General features: G+C 40.1%; 1 long non-coding RNA gene and 4 other non-coding genes across 5 annotated transcripts; 4 read left to right on the top strand and 1 right to left on the bottom strand.

Moving 5' to 3' along the window:
• The first annotated feature begins 222 nt into the window (after positions 1-222).
• TRNAL-CAA (transfer RNA leucine (anticodon CAA)) lies at positions 223-345 on the top strand. Its single transcript has 2 exons — positions 223-260; positions 300-345. It is a non-coding gene; the product is annotated as a tRNA-Leu (tRNA).
• Positions 346-790: 445 nt separating this feature from the next.
• TRNAL-CAA (transfer RNA leucine (anticodon CAA)) lies at positions 791-912 on the top strand. The gene is made up of 2 exons: positions 791-828; positions 867-912. It is a non-coding gene; the product is annotated as a tRNA-Leu (tRNA).
• A 1,002-nt stretch (positions 913-1,914) lies between these two features.
• Positions 1,915-2,036, top strand: TRNAL-UAA (transfer RNA leucine (anticodon UAA)). The gene is made up of 2 exons: positions 1,915-1,952; positions 1,991-2,036. It is a non-coding gene; the product is annotated as a tRNA-Leu (tRNA).
• A 2,516-nt stretch (positions 2,037-4,552) lies between these two features.
• On the top strand, positions 4,553-4,674 carry TRNAL-CAA (transfer RNA leucine (anticodon CAA)). Its single transcript has 2 exons — positions 4,553-4,590; positions 4,629-4,674. It is a non-coding gene; the product is annotated as a tRNA-Leu (tRNA).
• Positions 4,675-12,514: 7,840 nt separating this feature from the next.
• LOC149623889 (uncharacterized) lies at positions 12,515-13,039 on the bottom strand. The gene is made up of 3 exons (XR_016374620.1): positions 12,883-13,039; positions 12,690-12,815; positions 12,515-12,628 (listed from the first exon to the last, which is right to left on the bottom strand). It is a non-coding gene; the product is annotated as an uncharacterized LOC149623889 (long non-coding RNA).
• Positions 13,040-17,613: the final 4,574 nt, after the last annotated feature.

The raw sequence follows: 17,613 nt of genomic DNA, 5'->3' as shown, positions 1-17,613 counted from the left end.
AATTTATAAAACGTCTAGATTACGTACAACCACGTCAGGATGGCCAAGCGGTCTAAGGCGCCTGACCCAAGGGTCTTACTTTCCTTCGTTCGCGAGGTGAATATGTGTATTCTGGTCCTCGTATGTGTGCGTGGGTTCGAATCCCATTTCTGACACGATATGTTTTATGAAATTTACTGGAATAGATGTAATTTTTAAACGGTCCAAATGACGTACAACCAAGTCGGGATGGCCGAGCGGTCTAAGGCGCCAGACTCAAGGGACTTAAGTTTCCTTCGTTCACGAGTTGAATCTGTGTATTCTGGTCCTCGTATGAGGGCGTGGGTTCGAATCCCACTTCTGACACGATATGTTTTTAGAAATTAGCTGTTAGAGATGTCATTCATAAAACGTCCAAATTGCATAAAACCACGTCAGGATGGCCGATCGGTCTAAGGCGCCCAACTCAAGGGACTTAGTTTTCTTCGTTCATGATGTGAATCTGTGTATTCTGGTCCTCGTATGAGGGCGTGGGTTCGAATCTCACTTCTGACACGATATGTTTTATGAAATTAACTGGAAGAGATGTAATTTATGAAACCTCCAAATTGCATAAAACCACGTCAGGATGGCAGAGCGGTCTAAGGCGCCAGACTCAAGGGGCTTAGTATCCTTCGTTCACGAGGTGAATCTTTGTATTCTGGTCCTCGTATGAGGGCGAGGGTTCGAATCCCACTTCTGACACGATATGTTTTATGAAATTACCTGGAAGAGATGTAATTTATAAAACGTCTAGATTACGTACAACCACGTCAGGATGGCCGAGCGGTCTAAGGCGCCAGACTCAAGGGACTTAGTTTCCTTCGTTCACGAGGTGAATCTGTGTATTCTGGTCCTCGTATGAGGGCGTGGGTTCGAATCCCACTTCTGACACGGTATGTTTTATGAAATTAAATGGAAGAGATGTAATTTATAAAACGTCTAGATTACGTACAACCAGGTCAGGATGGCCGAGCGATCTAAGGCGCCAAACTCAAGGGACTTAGTTTCCTTCGTTCATGATGTGAATCTGTGTATTCTGGTCCTCGTATGAGGGCGTGGGTTCGAATCCCACTTCTGACACGATATGTTTTCAGAAATTAGCTGTTAGAGATGTAATACATAAAACGTCCAAATTGCATAAAACCACGTCAGGATGGCCGATCGGTCTAAGGCGCCCAACTCAAGGAACTTAGTTTTCTTCGTTCATGATGTGAATCTGTGTATTCTGGTCCTCGTATGAGGGCGTGGGTGCGAATCCCACTTCTGACACGATATGTTTTATGAAATTAACTGGAAGAGATATAATTTATGAAACCTCCAAATTGCTTAACCATGACCGAGCGGTCTAAGGCGCCAGACTCAAGGGACTTGGTTTCCTACGTTCACGAGGTGAATCTGTGTATTCTGGTCCTCGTATGAGGGCGAGGGTTCGAATCCCACTTCTGACACGATGTGTTTTATGAAATAAACTGTTAGAGATATAATTTATAAAACGTCCAAATTGCAAAAAATCACTTCAGGATGGCCGAGCGGTCTAAGGCGCCAGACTCAAGAGACTTGGTTTCCTTCGTTCACGAGTTGAATCTGTGTATTCTGGTCCTCGTATGAGGGCGTAAGTTCGAATCCCAGTTCTGACACGATATGTTTTCAGAAATTAGCTGTTAGAGATGTAATTCATAAAACGTCCAAATTGCATAAAACCACGTCAGGATGGCCGATCGGTCTAAGGCGCCCAACTCAAGGAACTTAGTTTCCTTCGTTCACGAGGTGAATCTGTGTATTCTGGTCCTCGTATGAGGGCGTGGGTTCGAATCCCATTTCTGTCACGATATGTTTTATGAAATTTACTGGAATAGATGTAATTTATAAAACGTCCAAATTGCATAAAACTATGTCAGGATGGCCGAGCGGTCTAAGGCGCCAGACTTAAGGGACTTAGTTTCCTTCGTTCACGAGGTGAATCTGTGTATTCTGGTCCTCGTATGAGGGCGTGGGTTCGAATCCCACTTCTGACACGGTATGTTTTATGAAATTAAATGGAAGAGATGTAATTTATAAAACGTCTAGATTACGTACAACCAGGTCAGGATGGCCAAGCGGTCTAAGGCGCCTGACCCAAGGGTCTTACTTTCCTTCGTTCGCGAGGTGAATCTGTGTATTCTGGTCCTCGTATGAGGGCGTAAGTTCGAATCCCAGTTCTGACACGTTATGTTTTAAGAAATTAACTGTTAGAGATGTAATTCATAAAACGTCCAAATTGCATAAAACCACGTCAGGATGGCCGAGCGATCTAAGGCGCCAAACTCAAGGGACTTAGTTTCCTTCGTTCATGATGTGAATCTGTGTTTTCTGGTCCTCGTATGAGGGCGTGGGTTCGAATCCCACTTCTGACACGATATGTTTTCAGAAATTAGCTGTTAGAGATGTAATTCATAAAACGTCCAAATTGCATAAAACCACGTCAGGATGGTCGATCGGTCTAAGGCGCCCAACTCAAGGAACTTAGTTTTCTTCGTTCATGATGTGAATCTGTGTATTCTGGTCCTCGTATGAGGGCGTGGGTGCGAATCCCACTTCTGACACGATATGTTTTATGAAATTAACTGGAAGAGATGTAATTTATGAAACCCCCAAATTGCATAAAACCATGACCGAGCGGTCTAAGGCGCCAGACTCAAGGGACTTGTTTTCCTACGTTCACGAGGTGAATCTGTGTATTCTGGTCCTCGTATGAGGGCGAGGGTTCGAATCCCACTTCTGACACGATGTGTTTTATGAAATTAACTGTTAGAGATATAATTTATAAAACGTCCAAATTGCAAAAAATCACGTCAGGATTGCCGAGCGGTCTAAGGCGCCAGACTCAAGGGACTTGGTTTCCTTCGTTCACGAGGTGAATCTGTGTATTCTGGTCCTCGTATGAGGGCGTGGGTTCGAATCCCATTTCTGACACGATATGTTTTATGAAATTTACTGGAATAGATGTAATTTATAAAACGTCCAAATTGCATAAAACTATGTCAGGATTACCGACCGGTCTAAGGCGCCAAACTCAAGGGACTTAGTTTCCTTCGTTCACGAGGTGAATCTGTGTATTCTGGTCCTCGTATGAGGGCGTGGGTTCGAATCCCACTTCTGACATGATATGTTTTATGAAATTAACTGTTAGAGATGTAATTTATAAAACGTCCAAATTGCATAAAACCACGTCAGGATGGCCGAGCGGTCTAAGGCGCCAGACTCAAGGGACTTGGTTTCCTTCGTTCACGAGGTGAATCTGTGTATTCTGGTCCTCGTATGAGGGCGTGGGTTCGAATCCCACCTCAGACACGATATGTTTTATGAAATTACCTGGAAGAGATGTAATTTATAAAACGTCTAGATTACGTACAACCACGTCAGGATGGCCAAGCGGTCTAAGGCGCCTGACCCAAGGGTCTTACTTTCCTTCGTTCGCGAGGTGAATCTGTGTATTCTGGTCCTCGTATGTGTGCGTGGGTTCGAATCCCATTTCTGACACGATATGTTTTATGAAATTTACTGGAATAGATGTAATTTTTAAAAGGTCCAAATTACGTACAACCACGTCGGGATGGCCGAGCGGTCTAAGGCGCCAGACTCAAGGGACTTAAGTTTCCTTAGTTCACGAGTTGAATCTGTGTATTCTGGTCCTCGTATGATGGCGTAAGTTCGAATCCCAGTTCTGACACGATATGTTTTAAGAAATTAACTGTTAGAGATGTAATTCATAAAACGTCCAAATTGCATAAAACCACGTCAGGATGGCCGAGCGATCTAAGGCGCCAAACTCAAGGGACTTAGTTTCCTTCGTTCATGATGTGAATCTGTGTATTCTGGTCCTCGTATGAGGGCGTGGGTTCGAATCCCACTTCTGACACGATATGTTTTTAGAAATTAGCTGCTAGAGATGTAATTTATAAAACGTAAAAATTTCAAAAACCACGTCAGGATGGCCGAGCGGTCTAAGGCGCAAGACTTAAAGTACTTAGTTTCCTTCGTTCACGAGGTGAATCTGTGTATTCTGGTCCTCGTACTAGGGCGTGGGTTCGAATCCCACTTCTGACACGATATGTTTTATGAAATTAAATGGAAGAGATGTAATTTATAAAACGTCCAAATTGCATAAAACTATGTGAGGATTACCGACCGGTCTAAGGCGCCAAACTCAAGGGACTTAGTTTCCTTCGTTCACGAGGTGAATCTGTGTATTCTGGTCCTCGTATGAGGGCGTGGGTTCGAATCCCACTTCTGACATGATATGTTTTATGAAATTAACTGTTAGAGATGTAATTTGTAAAACGTCCAAATAGCATAAAACAACGTCAGGATGGCCGAGCGGTCTAAGGCGCCAGACTCAAGGGACTTGGTTTCCTTCGTTCACGAGGTGAATCTGTGTATTCTGGTCCTCGTATGAGGGCGTGGGTTCGAATCCCAGTTCTGACACGATATGTTTTTAGAAATTAGCTGTTAGAGATGTAATTTATAAAACGTCCAAATTGCAAAAAACCACGTCAGGATGGCCGAGCGGTCTAAGGCGCCAGACTCAAGGGACTTGGTTTCCTTCGTTCACGAGGTGAATCTGTGTATTCTGGTCCTCGTATGAGGGCGTGGGTTCGAATCCCACTTCTGACACGATATGTTTTAAGAAATTAACTGTTAGAGATGTAATTTATAAAACGTCCAAATTGCATAAAACCACGTCAGGATGGCCGAGCTATCTAAGGCGGCAAACTCAAGGGACTTAGTTTTCTTCGTTCACAAGGTGAATATGTGTATTCTGGTCCTCGTATGAGGGCGTGGGTTCGAATTCCACTTCTGACACGATATGTTTTAAGAAATTAACTGTTAGAGATGTAATTCATAAAACGTCCAAATTGCATAAACCCACGTCAGGATGGCCGAGCGGTCTAAGGCGCCAGACTCAAGGGACTAAATTTCCTTCGTTCACGAGGTGAATCTTTGTATTCTGGTCCTCGTTTGAGGGCTAGGGTTCGAATCCCAGTTCTGACATGATATGTTTTATGAAATTAACTGTTAGAGATATAATTTATAAAACGTCCAAATTGCGAACAAGCACGTCAGAATGGCCGACCGGTCTAAGGTGCCAGACTCAAGGGACTTCGTTCACGAGGTGAATCTGTGTATTCTGGTCCTCGTATGAGGGCGTGGGTTCGAATCCCACTTCTGACACGATATGTTTTATGAAATTACCTGGAAGAGATGTAATTTATAAAACGTCTAAATTACGTACAACCACGTCAGGATGGCCAAGCGGTCTAAGGCGCCTGACCCAAAGGTCTTACTTTCCTTCGTTCACGAGGTGAATCTGTGTATTCTGGTCCTCGTAGTAGGGCGTGGGTTCGAATCCCACTTCTGACACGATATGGTTTAAGAAATTAACTGTTAGAGATGTAATTCATAAAACGTCCAAATTGCATAAACCCACGTCAGGATGGCAGAGCGGTCTTAGGCGCAATCGCCCAGCTCCAAATCGACACGCTCAAATTGACTGTGTTGGAAATTATTTACGGGTCCAACCGCATCAGTGGCTGTTAAAGCGGTTCCATCTTCATTTACAATTTTAGTTCTGGTGTACAGCATTGTTAAGGCTGTATCCACTGTATTCGCTACCGCTAGACGTTACTTCAAATTCAATAGGTTGGTCGCCTTTCGAGGACGTCAAAGGTTGATACGGAACCCATTTGGAATTTTCGATGACTGTTTGAAGGGGAGGGGTAGCGAGAATATCGAAACCAGTACTGCAAGCTTCGGTCATTTTTTAGGGAGAGAAAATATCGCGAACCGTTTTGAACGAGAATTTACGTTTATCTGATTTAAATTTGTTTGTGTTGTTTTGTTTTATAGATTTCTTTCTCTTTGGTATTTTTTTCTTTTTAGCTAGTCTTTTCTTTTGTTTGGCACCCCCTCTACCGTATTGTCGTTGTACATGATCCAGCGTTTCGATGAACCTTCTTTTAGCGGAAGTTTTCAGATCCTTTCCAGAGGCGACATCGTTTATAATCTCTGAAGATGTGCCCAGAAGCTGTTTACCAAGGAACTTTGCAGCTTTAATTAAGAAAGGTGATACGTATCTTCCGAAAGATTTCAAGAACGAGCCTATACCGTGTCCATTTTGTCCATGACCGTGTTGTCCTTGTTTTCCGACGTAAAAACAAAGACCACCACCACCTGACATCGCTTGTTGGGTATAATAATCCGTGTAGACACATCTTTTGTTATCTAACGCGTTTGACTTGCGCATCTTAAATGAACTTTACAGTGCAACAGTCCAAACTGAAATAAAGCCGGTTCACCCATGTGATCCTTTATATAAATGCCAACCTCGCTGATATAATGTTTTGACAAAGGGACGTAATAGAGTCAGACAAAAGTAAGGCACACGGTATCCACGTGTTTCTTGTCTTCGATGGGTATAATACGTAAGAGGGGGGCGTGGATGTTACTGACAATTTCCCCTTCGACCAGGTCGCAATAAATATATAATTGAGATGGTACGTGGTAGTTTAACCTGGCTGGTCTATCGCTCAACCCTTGTATATTGAGATGATCTTTGTACCCCAAGATGGCTGCTAATGATTCGTGGGTCTTGAAGATATTTTTTATCACCAGAGGCATCGGTTTTTAGTTTTACATGCCCCGTCGTCTCATTAATATGAGAATGGGGTGGCGTAGCGGTTAGCGCTTTCGCCTCGCAGCAAGAGGATCCCGGGTTCGATCCTGGACTGTGCCACCGGGTGAAAATCCGGGAACAAATCCTTCTGCGTAGAGTTTGCAAGTTCTCTCTGCGCTTGTTAAAAGGAGTTTTCCTCCGCGGTCTAACCCGGTTTCTCCTTTCCATCATGACCATACTGCTGCTAGACCTAGGGCGTGTATTCTGGTTTGGAGGGATCTTTTTTGCATCTCTCTACCGCTGTACACGTCCCAGGACACGGCGGCCGTGAAGCTAGTCCTGGCCACTGGGCATGCCAAGATGACTATCACGGCTGCCTCTGCATACTTTGCCCACGACGCGGACTCTCTCCCGACAATTGAGGTGATCAATTTGGTCAATCAATGTGAAAAGAGAGGGGACAAATTAATCATGGGCTGTGACGCCAATGCTCATCACATCACGTGGGGCAGTTCTGACTGCAACAGGATAGGGGATGATTTACTAGAATATTTAGTTGGTTGTAAACTCTATATTCTTAATCAAAACAATGAACCTACTTTTGTTACTTCTAATAGAAGGGAGGTCATTGACCTCACGCTAGCCCCGGAAAACCTCGTGTCCTCCGTGTCTAACTGGCATGTGTCTAATGAGCCGTCTCTGTCAGATCATAGGCACATCTGCTTTACTGTCGCGACTACCTCTGTCCCGGCGGGGACGGAGATACGCAATCCAAAACGGACCAATTGGGCCGGCTAAAGGGAAGACCTAATCTTACGCTAAGGAAGAGGGGGTCACACTCTTAAACTTGATAGGATCTTGATAGGGCTGCTGGTGACTTACAGCGCTCTATCATTGAGTCGTATCACCGGAACTGCCCACTCAAAACCGTTAACCGCTCGAGGCTTGTCCCTTGGTGGAACGCGGATCTCAGCCGGCTTCGGAAATACACGCGCAGGCTCTTTAACAAAGCCAAGCGCACGGGTGACTGGACTGGTTACAGGCAGTCCCTTAATACCTACAACAGGGCCTTTAGAGATGCTAAGAAGGACTCTTGGCGGACCTTCTGTGAGCAAGTCTCCAATGTCCCTGCCACGGCTAGGGTCATAAAGCTCCTAGCGTTCGACAACACATATCGACTTAATACTATTAAGTTGCAGGAGGGTGTGTACACTAAGTCTGGGGCTGAGACTCTCAAGCATATTAGACCAAGAGCCAGTGGCCTGGATCTTACCTCATACAGTACAAAAGGTCTGACCATTGGAATGAGTTCAGTTTTGATGCTCAATAATAGATTTGGCCGTCTTACGCGTCACAGCTGGGGCATTTGAGGGGGCGGGGTCATGTTTGACCATAATAAGGTATGATTTCTTACCTCATGAGGTACATGAATAAAAAAGGTGGCAAATGATTGAACTGGAAATGGCGATTCCAAATATATGAAATCTGACGTCATCAAAGGGGGCCATCAATAAATCGGACGGAGGTTAAAATTGTCGAATTAGGTATGAATTCTTACCTCATGAGGTACATGTATGAATCCGGTGTTGTTTGATAGATCTGGTCGTGCTAAATAACAGAACATAAAATCTGACTGGAAAATACGCGGCTTGGGTTTAATCTGACGGCCTGATTCTTGCGTCAGACTATGACAACTTCGTGCCTCATAAAGCTAGATTCCCACTCGACCGAAAAGAAACCGGCGCAAATCACGCAGCATACGGTAGAAATATTACCTTACGCCGTCGTCCGGCTGTAGACTGTTCACACTACGACTGAATTTTGAGTTTGGCCGTAGATATTTTTGAGTCACGTGACAGATTAGAGTGGTTTCCATAACATTTGTTTCGCACTCTGAATTGGTATCTCTGTCCCATTGTCGCTTAGATCGTACAAGAAAGTATATTTTCTAACCTCCTCAATAAAGACTTCCTTATTAACATCTTACCTCTATATACTTCGGACTTCCATTAGATACATTTTTCTTTCTTCGTGGCATGTTTCCGACGAAAAAAAAATACATGGCGGCTATCACTCTATCTAGCGTATGCGTGCACTCTTGAAATTTATGACGTAGTCATTGGGATAATTTCATTGGCTGAGACACAGGCGTAACGCCGAACACGACCGAAAAATAGAACACAACTTGCGCCCGGCCGAGCGGAAATTCTGTCGGGCTCGGCGTAAAGATTTTTCGGTCGAACCTTTTTCTACCGGGTCTCCGTCGTGATTTCCGTCGAGTGCGAGTCTAGCTTAAATGTAGCAGGTGATATAATGAAAAATCAGCCCCACTGATGTCAAGTTCTTTAAACTTACCTTGTTTGAGCGAGTTTTCGAGGTAATGTGGTGAAATACTTTTGACTGTGATAAATGAAATGAACTTAAATCGGCATCATTTAATAATAGAGCTATTTCAATTCGGGGGTAAGGAGGGTTTTTGAGGCAGGGTTTCGCCAGTCCCCGCCTAGGTGCTTTATTGTGCGCGAAATTTAGATTAGAGTTCTAAAGTGGCCCGCATGGAGGGAGGGTGAAAATCGGGTCCTTTTATGGGCAGGCCCAACTGTGACGTGTCCCACTTCAACTGATATAGATCTATGCAGGCACGTTTTATTTCACCTTCATTCAATGAAACCTTCTAACGTTAAATTATTATTTAATGCAAATAAAAATACAAAAATGTTACATTTTAAACGTCATCTGGTTCATCATCCGAATCAATCTGATAATCAATATATACGGTTTCATCGTCATAGTCACCCTCCCTCCTTGTGGGCCACTGTAAAACTCTGTGCTAAATTTCATGCACAATAAGGCATCTAGGCGGGGACTGACGAAACCCCGCCTCAAAAACTCTCCTTACCCCCAAATTGAAATAGCTCTATTATTAAATGATGCCAATTTAAGTTCATCTCATTTATCACAGTCAAAAATATTTCACCACATTACCTCGATATAAACAGAGGCAACTCGCTCAAGTTTAATGTACTTGACATTAGTGGGACTGGTGTTACAATATATCACCTGCTACATTTAAGCTAGACTCGCACTCGACGGAAATCACGACGGGGACCCGGCAGAAAGGGGTTCGACCGAAAAATCTTTACGCCAAGCCCGACGGAATTTCCGCTCGGCCGGGCGCAAGTTGTGTTCTATCTTTCGGTCGTTTTCGGCGTTACGCCGGTGTCTCAGCCAATGAACTTATCCCACTGACTACGTCATAAATTTCAAGAGTGCACGCATACGCTAGATAGATTGATAGCCGCCATGTATATTTTTTTGGTCGGAAACATGCCACGAAGAAAGAAAAATGTATCTAATGGAAGTCCGAAGTATATAGAGGTAAGATGTTAATAAGGAAGTCTTTATTGAGGAGGTTAGAGAATATACTTTCTTGTACGATCTAAGCGACAATGGGACAGAGATACCAATTCAGAGTGCGAAATAAATGTTATGGAACCACTCTAATCTGTCACGTGACCCAAAAATATCTACCGCCAAACTCAAAATTCAGTCGTAGTGTGAACAGTCTACAGCCGGACGACGGCGTAAGGTAAAGCTGGATTTCTACTCGGCAGAAAATTACGACGGAAACACGGCGTAACTGGTTTCGACGGAAATATTTTACGTCGGGCTCGACAGAATTGCCGCTCGTTTCGTTTCGGTCGGACTTAAAACGTGTTCTATTTTTACCGTCATAGTCGACTTAAAAAACATCGTTCAGCCAATGAGAAATCGAGATTTCTAATACGTCAGAGAGTCGCGCGCAACAGCAAATTCCCCAGTTTGGTGGATTTTCTGGGTGCCATTTTATTTTTGGGCCTCGGCCACGATAAACCTCGCTAATAGCTATTCGCTTTCGCACTTTCTGAAAAACTATGCCCCCTCGTAAAGGCAGCAAAGCTGCTACGGAATCCAAAAAAGATTAAAAGTAGATAAAGAAATGTTTATAGAAGAAGTTAGAAAATACTCTTATTTATATGACTTAAGTCATAAAGACTACAAAGATACGTTATTGAAGGAGGATAGATGGGCCTCAATTGGAGCCCTTTTCCATATTAATGGTACGTTCTCTTTACATATTTTAAATTTCTTTGGTCTAAATGTATTGCTATATATTACAGGTGTTGAGGCATACAACACTTGGAAAGCCATAATAGACCGCTACACTAAAGAGAAGAAAACCATTTGCGACAGCAAACGAAGCGGAGCTGGAGCGGATGAAGTTGTCTGTCCCAAATGGACTTTATTTAAAACGCTGGATGCCTTTTTAAAGACAACTATCAAACCCAGGGAGTAAGCCCTAGGCCTATAAGTTTATAACACATTATTTTAACCGATCTGCTTGCGAATAATTTGAAATTAATTATAAAGAACCTCAAGTAACATGGAACTACCAGAGTCGCAGACTAGCATTTTGGAAAGCTCTACCCAGGATGAGGAAAGTGCTAATACTGCAACAATAATATTTGAAAACATGATGAATCCTTCATCAGTTGTATTGTAAAGTTTTCGATGTTGCAGTAGGACAAAGTATAATTATGCCTAATTATATTATTTTGTTATTGTTAGAAATAATTTGTCAGATGATAATGAAGACAGTGGGTCTCAAACAAAAACAGACACTTCTGAAACCTCCCATTCTGTCACACCAGGGTCTTCGCGTGATGGAATGACTGAAAACAATCCTGGGCCTTCGAGGAAACGAAAGAAAAGTGATATTTTAGACATCAAGTTTGAAAAAATGATGGATGTCTCAGAGAAGACCCTGTTAACGCAGATAGCGTCAATAAAAAATAATGACAAGGACGAAATATATCATTATTTTACAAGTTTAATGTGACGATTTAGAAAATTGGATGCCAGAAATCAAATTGAAGCGCGTCATAAAATTGAAAATATTTTTTATGAATTGGAAAAAGAATAAAAAACTTTCATTTTTAACCTCTTGTTACTCTATCCATTTGCCATGAAACTTGGCCTTCATTACAAAAATAACTAGCTAATGTGTCTCTCATTCTACCAACACTAACTGAGTGACGATTATTACGATAAAGATTTCCACAAGGTATGATAGCATTTTCAGGTCCTACTTCTTTCCGCCAAAGTCCATCCAAAACCATTCCATCATTTCCCTCTCGATCAACATAATTTGAGGATGGTAAATACAGTTTTTCCTCATCTCTTTTAAAAGCTTCTTTCGTAATTATAAAATTATGGAGGCACACAGTCGCTTTGATAATATTGTCAATGTTCTCAGGTTTCCCTTGAATTGTTTTATGAAATATTCGCCACCGAGCAACATATATCCCGAAAGTATTTTCAATAACTCGGCGACCTCGGCATAATCGATAATTAAAAATCCTTTGAGATAATGTTAATCCTCTTCTTGGGTAGGGTCTCATTATATGTTTGTTTAAGGGGAAAGCTTCGTCAGCTGCGATGTAATATTGAAAACCTTGGATTGAATTTGGAAGATACGATGGATCAGGAAGAGACAATAATCCTTCGTTAAGCTTCCTTCCAAACTTTGATCGGGAAAATACCCCGCCATCGCTTTGGCTTCCGAACGCTCCAACATCTACCATTGTAAATTTATATTCAGCATCACAAAGTGCCAAAAGTATGATACTAAAATATCCCTTGTAGTTGTAGAATCGCGAACCACTTTTAGCTGGGCATCGTATGTTTATGTGTTTCCCGTCCAGGGCTCCGATACAATGAGGGAGGTTCCAAGCTCTCTGGAATTCTTTACTTATCGCGAACCATTCTTTAGCTGTGGTTGGAAGTCTTAAATAAATTGGCGAAAGAACTGTCCATATTGCCTCACAAGTTTCTTTGATAATATTGCTCACAGTAGTTGCTCCTAATCTGTATGCAAAAGACAGGCTAATTTGCATATACCCACTCGCTAAATACCTTTAGAAAATTACATATAAGTATAGCTGTAAACTAAGACAACAAAAAACAAAAATCTAACCGTAAAGTTAACGATAACTTTTCTTCCGGAGACACTGATTTACGAAACCTCGAATCTGCCTTGTGGATGAGTGGCCTAATTAATTCTAAAATTTCATCAAACTCCATTTTGTTCAATCGAAAAAATCTGCAAGAAAATTGTATAAAGTCAGAAAAAAAATACCTGAAAATTTCATTACATTAGGTTTACATACTGAAAATGTTTTTCATCATCCATTTGTCGCATTTCAGAAACCAAAGTTTGTTGGTAACCAAATTGTTGCCGTTTTCGAAAAATATCTCTAACCCAGAAACGTCTTTTCATACCATCCTTATAATTTTTGTAGCATAAGTAAGTCAATAAACTATAATTAAACACACACAACGTACTTAAAATATCACTAGCAAACTCGGAGCCCTCCATATTTCTTTTTTGTTTACAGTTAACAGCTGTATGCAAATTACTATACTATTGACGCGCCATCTATACATTTTACGTTCGATAATCATCACGTGACCTACTGAGTTTCCGCTACCGAATGTATTCGGTTTGAAGTGAAAACTAGAGAGTATGCAGCCAGTATGGCGTACAAGATGGCGGCCGCTGTTAAGTCGGAGGAGCCGTGTTTTTTTTACGCTCTCGTCTTTTTTTGGTGGGGATATTATTTAAAGATATAATTGAAGACCATAATATAAAGTGAAAAAAATGAAGGCCATAATATAAAGTGAAAAGTTATTTATTTTCTTTAAAAGTATAGGTTTTAATATTAAAATGTATTTGATTTATTCTAAAATAATTTCTTCTATCTTCGTAAGGAAGAAGATAAATTTTAATATTATTTTTAAATCTTACGCAAGGCATTAAGTTGTTCTTTGATATACAAAGCGTTAAGTTGTTTTCTAACGTAGAGTTCTAGGACTAGTCTTTCGAGATCTTTAGTTTTAACTTTAAAGGTATGATAAAGTTCTTCGGTGTTTTCCATGGGTTTTTCTGGTGTTTCTTCCTCGGTTTTAATGTCGTTATTTATATTTTTGGTGTAGGTTTCTGTTTCATCAAAACTGAAGGGTATATTTTTTGTTTGCCCACCTCTAATAAAGTTGCATTTGGGGAAATGTTTTAAATGTTCTTCGTAGGGATTATCATCGGGTTTCCATGCTAATAATATTCCATCGCATTCGAAGCACTGTACTAGATCATCGGTATGTAGGGAATAAAATCCCGCTCTGCTTAAAGTTTTTATATAGTTTCCGTCTTGAGGCCAGGAGTAAAAAGTACGATATCTCTGCAGCTCCGAGTTCATGATGGGGAATGAAAATGATTATGGGAATATCCGATTTATACATCTGCCAAACATTTCCCCCCCTTTTTTACCTCCCCTCTCACATTCCAAACATTCCTACCCCCCCCCCACATTCCTTAATATATGAAATAAAAGAACACAGTATTAAAAAAGGTGACACATTTATTTTTTAAAGATACAAAAGAAATTACAAAGAGTATTTTTTAACAAAAGGATTAAGTTATTCTTTACGGGCGCGTTTCAACATGTTTGTAACAATGATGTCATTTTTCAAACCATCTCGTCCAAACTGCTTCATGAATGATTTGTGACTCTTTCTTTTTGTTCTCTGTATTATATAAGCAATACAATATAGTCCGCATGTCGAACCTGACAAGTTTTGTAGTCTTCTTTTGTTAAACGACCATTTTCTAGAATTTCTTTTAACAAATTCTTTAATCGAGGGGAGAAAGTTCCCTAAAGCCAATGAGTCAAAATAATAACCACGTCTCTTGCCATCAAAGTAGACGCTGACCCAGTGAGATCCGTCATTGTAGTGATTGTCTAAATTTATTATAATGGACGAAGGAAACTTGTCAATTTCTTTGGGTAATAAATCACCCATGAAATGTGGCGTGAATCTTAGAAATCGTGTTATCTGTTCGGCATTCATTATATCTCTTAACAAACGATTGACACGTTTCTATTTTTATCTATTTTTAACAAAGCCTGGAATTCGGATAGTACGATGCAGCTTAGTGTAGTGGGCGTGGGTTTTTCAAAACCCAATTCTAATCTTAACTGTCCCTGCTTCGTAGGACTCCAATGATCGGAATGACTCGCGCTACCGTCAGGTGTCAGGTTAGTCCACATGTCGAACTTGACAAGTTTTGAAGTCTTCTATCTACGCCTAAGAGTTTCGGCGGCGTATTTTGGGACCAATGGGTACTTGGACAGAATTTAGTTTTTGTTTACCCTGATGGCGTACAAAGGTTGCGGGGAGACGGGTTTTTACGTTCTCTCTACACTTTTTATAGATAGCAAAGGATGATTTTGTAGGTTTGTACGTTTATAGTGAAGACCATAATATTAAGTAAAAAATTATAAGTGGCAAATTTTATTCTTATTGAAATAAAACTAATTATAATTAACATATTAAAAATTTTAATGGCAAAAATGTATACAAATATATATAATTTTACACACTAAAATATATTTGATACGTCCGTAATGCGCGTGATTAGGTATTTGGGGGACCAGTGGGCGCTTGTACTGAGTTTATTTCTGGTTTGCCCTGATTGTTTACACCTAACAGTTTTTTCATGGAATTAAAATTAACCTGATTTTCGGTAGATGAATTAAGTAAAAGCCATTTGATTAAGTGTTTGATTTATTCTATAATAATTTCTTCAATCTTCGTAATGAAGATAAAAATCTGAATATTATTTTTTAAATTTTACTTACGGCATTAAGTTTTGCAAGTAATTAAATTTGCTAGTTATACTTACGGCAGGTGTGAAAGGACAGAGTTCAATACTTTTTCCTTTCGTAAAAAGGAAGGTAACCTCTTTCGAATTCTTTACAATGGTATGTAAGTTTGCTGTAATACATTCGGTGTACGTAGGATTAGAGATAAAGATCATAATATAAAGTAAATAAGACAAGAATGAAGACTATGTTTTGGTCTGTTCTATTGTAATAGGGTAAGTTAGCGAAGTATTTGGAGGCCAGTGGCTACTTGCATATAGTGCATTTCTGGTTCTTATTGCTTATTATAGATTTTTTTACATACAATCCAAATTTTTATGATTCTCAGTAGACGAATTTAAGTAGAAAGCAAAAACTTCCGTAATATTTCCCATTCATCTGTCACTTCCTCCTTTCATATCTCTAGGGCTAGGCCCTAATTTAAAGTAAAAGAGCTATTCATGAATAAAGATTATAATATAAAATAAATTTACTCCTCTTTTTTATTTTGCTATAAAAGCAAAAGATCTAATTTTAAACTGAAATTGATATAATATAAACTAATTTCTCCAATCTGCGTAACTACGGTATAAATTTATATACTATTAACAAGTAACAATACAAGTCAGTTTCACTAAAGAATATCTGAGCCTAGATTGTCACATCTATGTCATAGTGGAGGGGGGAGGGAGAAGTTAGTATACTCTCGTCACGACTGTATTATCTATGCATGCAGTTAGCCCTTTAAGTAGAGTTAACTTCTTAATACAAAGGTAATTAAATTTGCGTTGTATAGAATTTATTATGGAGTATAGGCCATAGTTTACCATTCTTTATGACTCTCATAATAAGTAGTACTTGATTTATGCTAAATTAACTTCTTCTATCTTCAAAAGAAAGTTGATATTAACTATCATTAAATTTAGTGTAAGGCATTAAGCTATTTTTTAATTTAAAATGCTAAGTCAAATATTTTTGAGATGTTTGGTTTTGAAATTAAAAGCAATTACCAATTCAATTGATCATTTTCCTATATCTCTTTGTTTTTTCTGCGTTGACATCGAAAGGTTTGTTTGCTGGTTCAGCGTATTTTCCATGGACATCAATGCTGAATTGTATGTTTTTCGTTCGGTAAGCGGCTCTTATAGAGTTTCCCATGCTGGAAACGTTCCTTTATATGATAGACGTTACACATTGTAGAACCTTGAGAATAGAACCTTGCATTACTTAAAGATCTTAGATCAGTGGCTTCTCTCTCGCTCGCAGTCCATTGTACTGAGAAAGGTACTGAAGCTATTATAGTATCTACCCGTTATACGAAGGTATTTACTACCCCTTCACTCCCCGCAAACCAATTTTTTGAGATGTTTACCCCCAATAAACCCCCCCATCTGTGACGTATGCAATATCTTTGAAAATATTCTTGTTTTAATTAAAGAGGACCATTATAAAAATGTACATTATACAAACTAACAATTACGAAAACCGTTCTCCTTTATGATCTATTATTATGTATGCCAATAAGAAATCCATATTTAAATGCAATAAACTTAACTATAATTTTCAAAATTTTACACTATTTACATAAAATTTATACTGTCCTCGTTCTGTTATACGAAATCAGCGTATAAAAGGCTCTTTTCCAATGCGCACGGACGATGACGGGCTAACGTGTTTCTTTGGTGGTCATAAAGACAGGTGACACGTGTCTCACCTTCTATATCCATGGCCTTTGGACAATCCACGTCATTCAAATTTATGACTTCTTTATTTAAAATATTAAAAAGAAAGAAACATTTTTGATTACCCTTGCAATATATACGGTCTGCGAACCAGGTACCTAACATGAGACAGCGACGAAGATTATGATAAGGCGTTTCTCCTCGTCCAAATGGGATTCCGTGTAAATTTCTGGTGATGTAGTTATTGAGTCGTTGTGTAGACGAAGGAAGCGTAGATTGACTATCGGGCGGTAAAAATATCCATGACACTATTCCTGGAATTTTAGTAACAGTAGCACAACTTAGTTCTTTAACTATCAGATCGCCTGCGAGGTTGCATTTTTCGTCCTTCCCGTGTAGATACTCAAAGTCAACTACTACAGATTTCATGTTATCTAGAAGATAGTTTCCTAAATGATGGTTCTCCAAATGGTTGGAGTGCGGTTTATATACTTTTCAAGTCCATTCACTCAGTATA

This window comes from Phalangium opilio, unplaced genomic scaffold (assembly GCF_054372755.1).
Source record: "Phalangium opilio isolate 3A_F unplaced genomic scaffold, DU_Popi_V2 ptg000106l_1, whole genome shotgun sequence".
In the NCBI taxonomy this organism is placed as follows: Eukaryota; Metazoa; Arthropoda; class Arachnida; order Opiliones; family Phalangiidae; genus Phalangium; species Phalangium opilio.
This window is presented reverse-complemented; position numbering and strand designations above follow the sequence as displayed.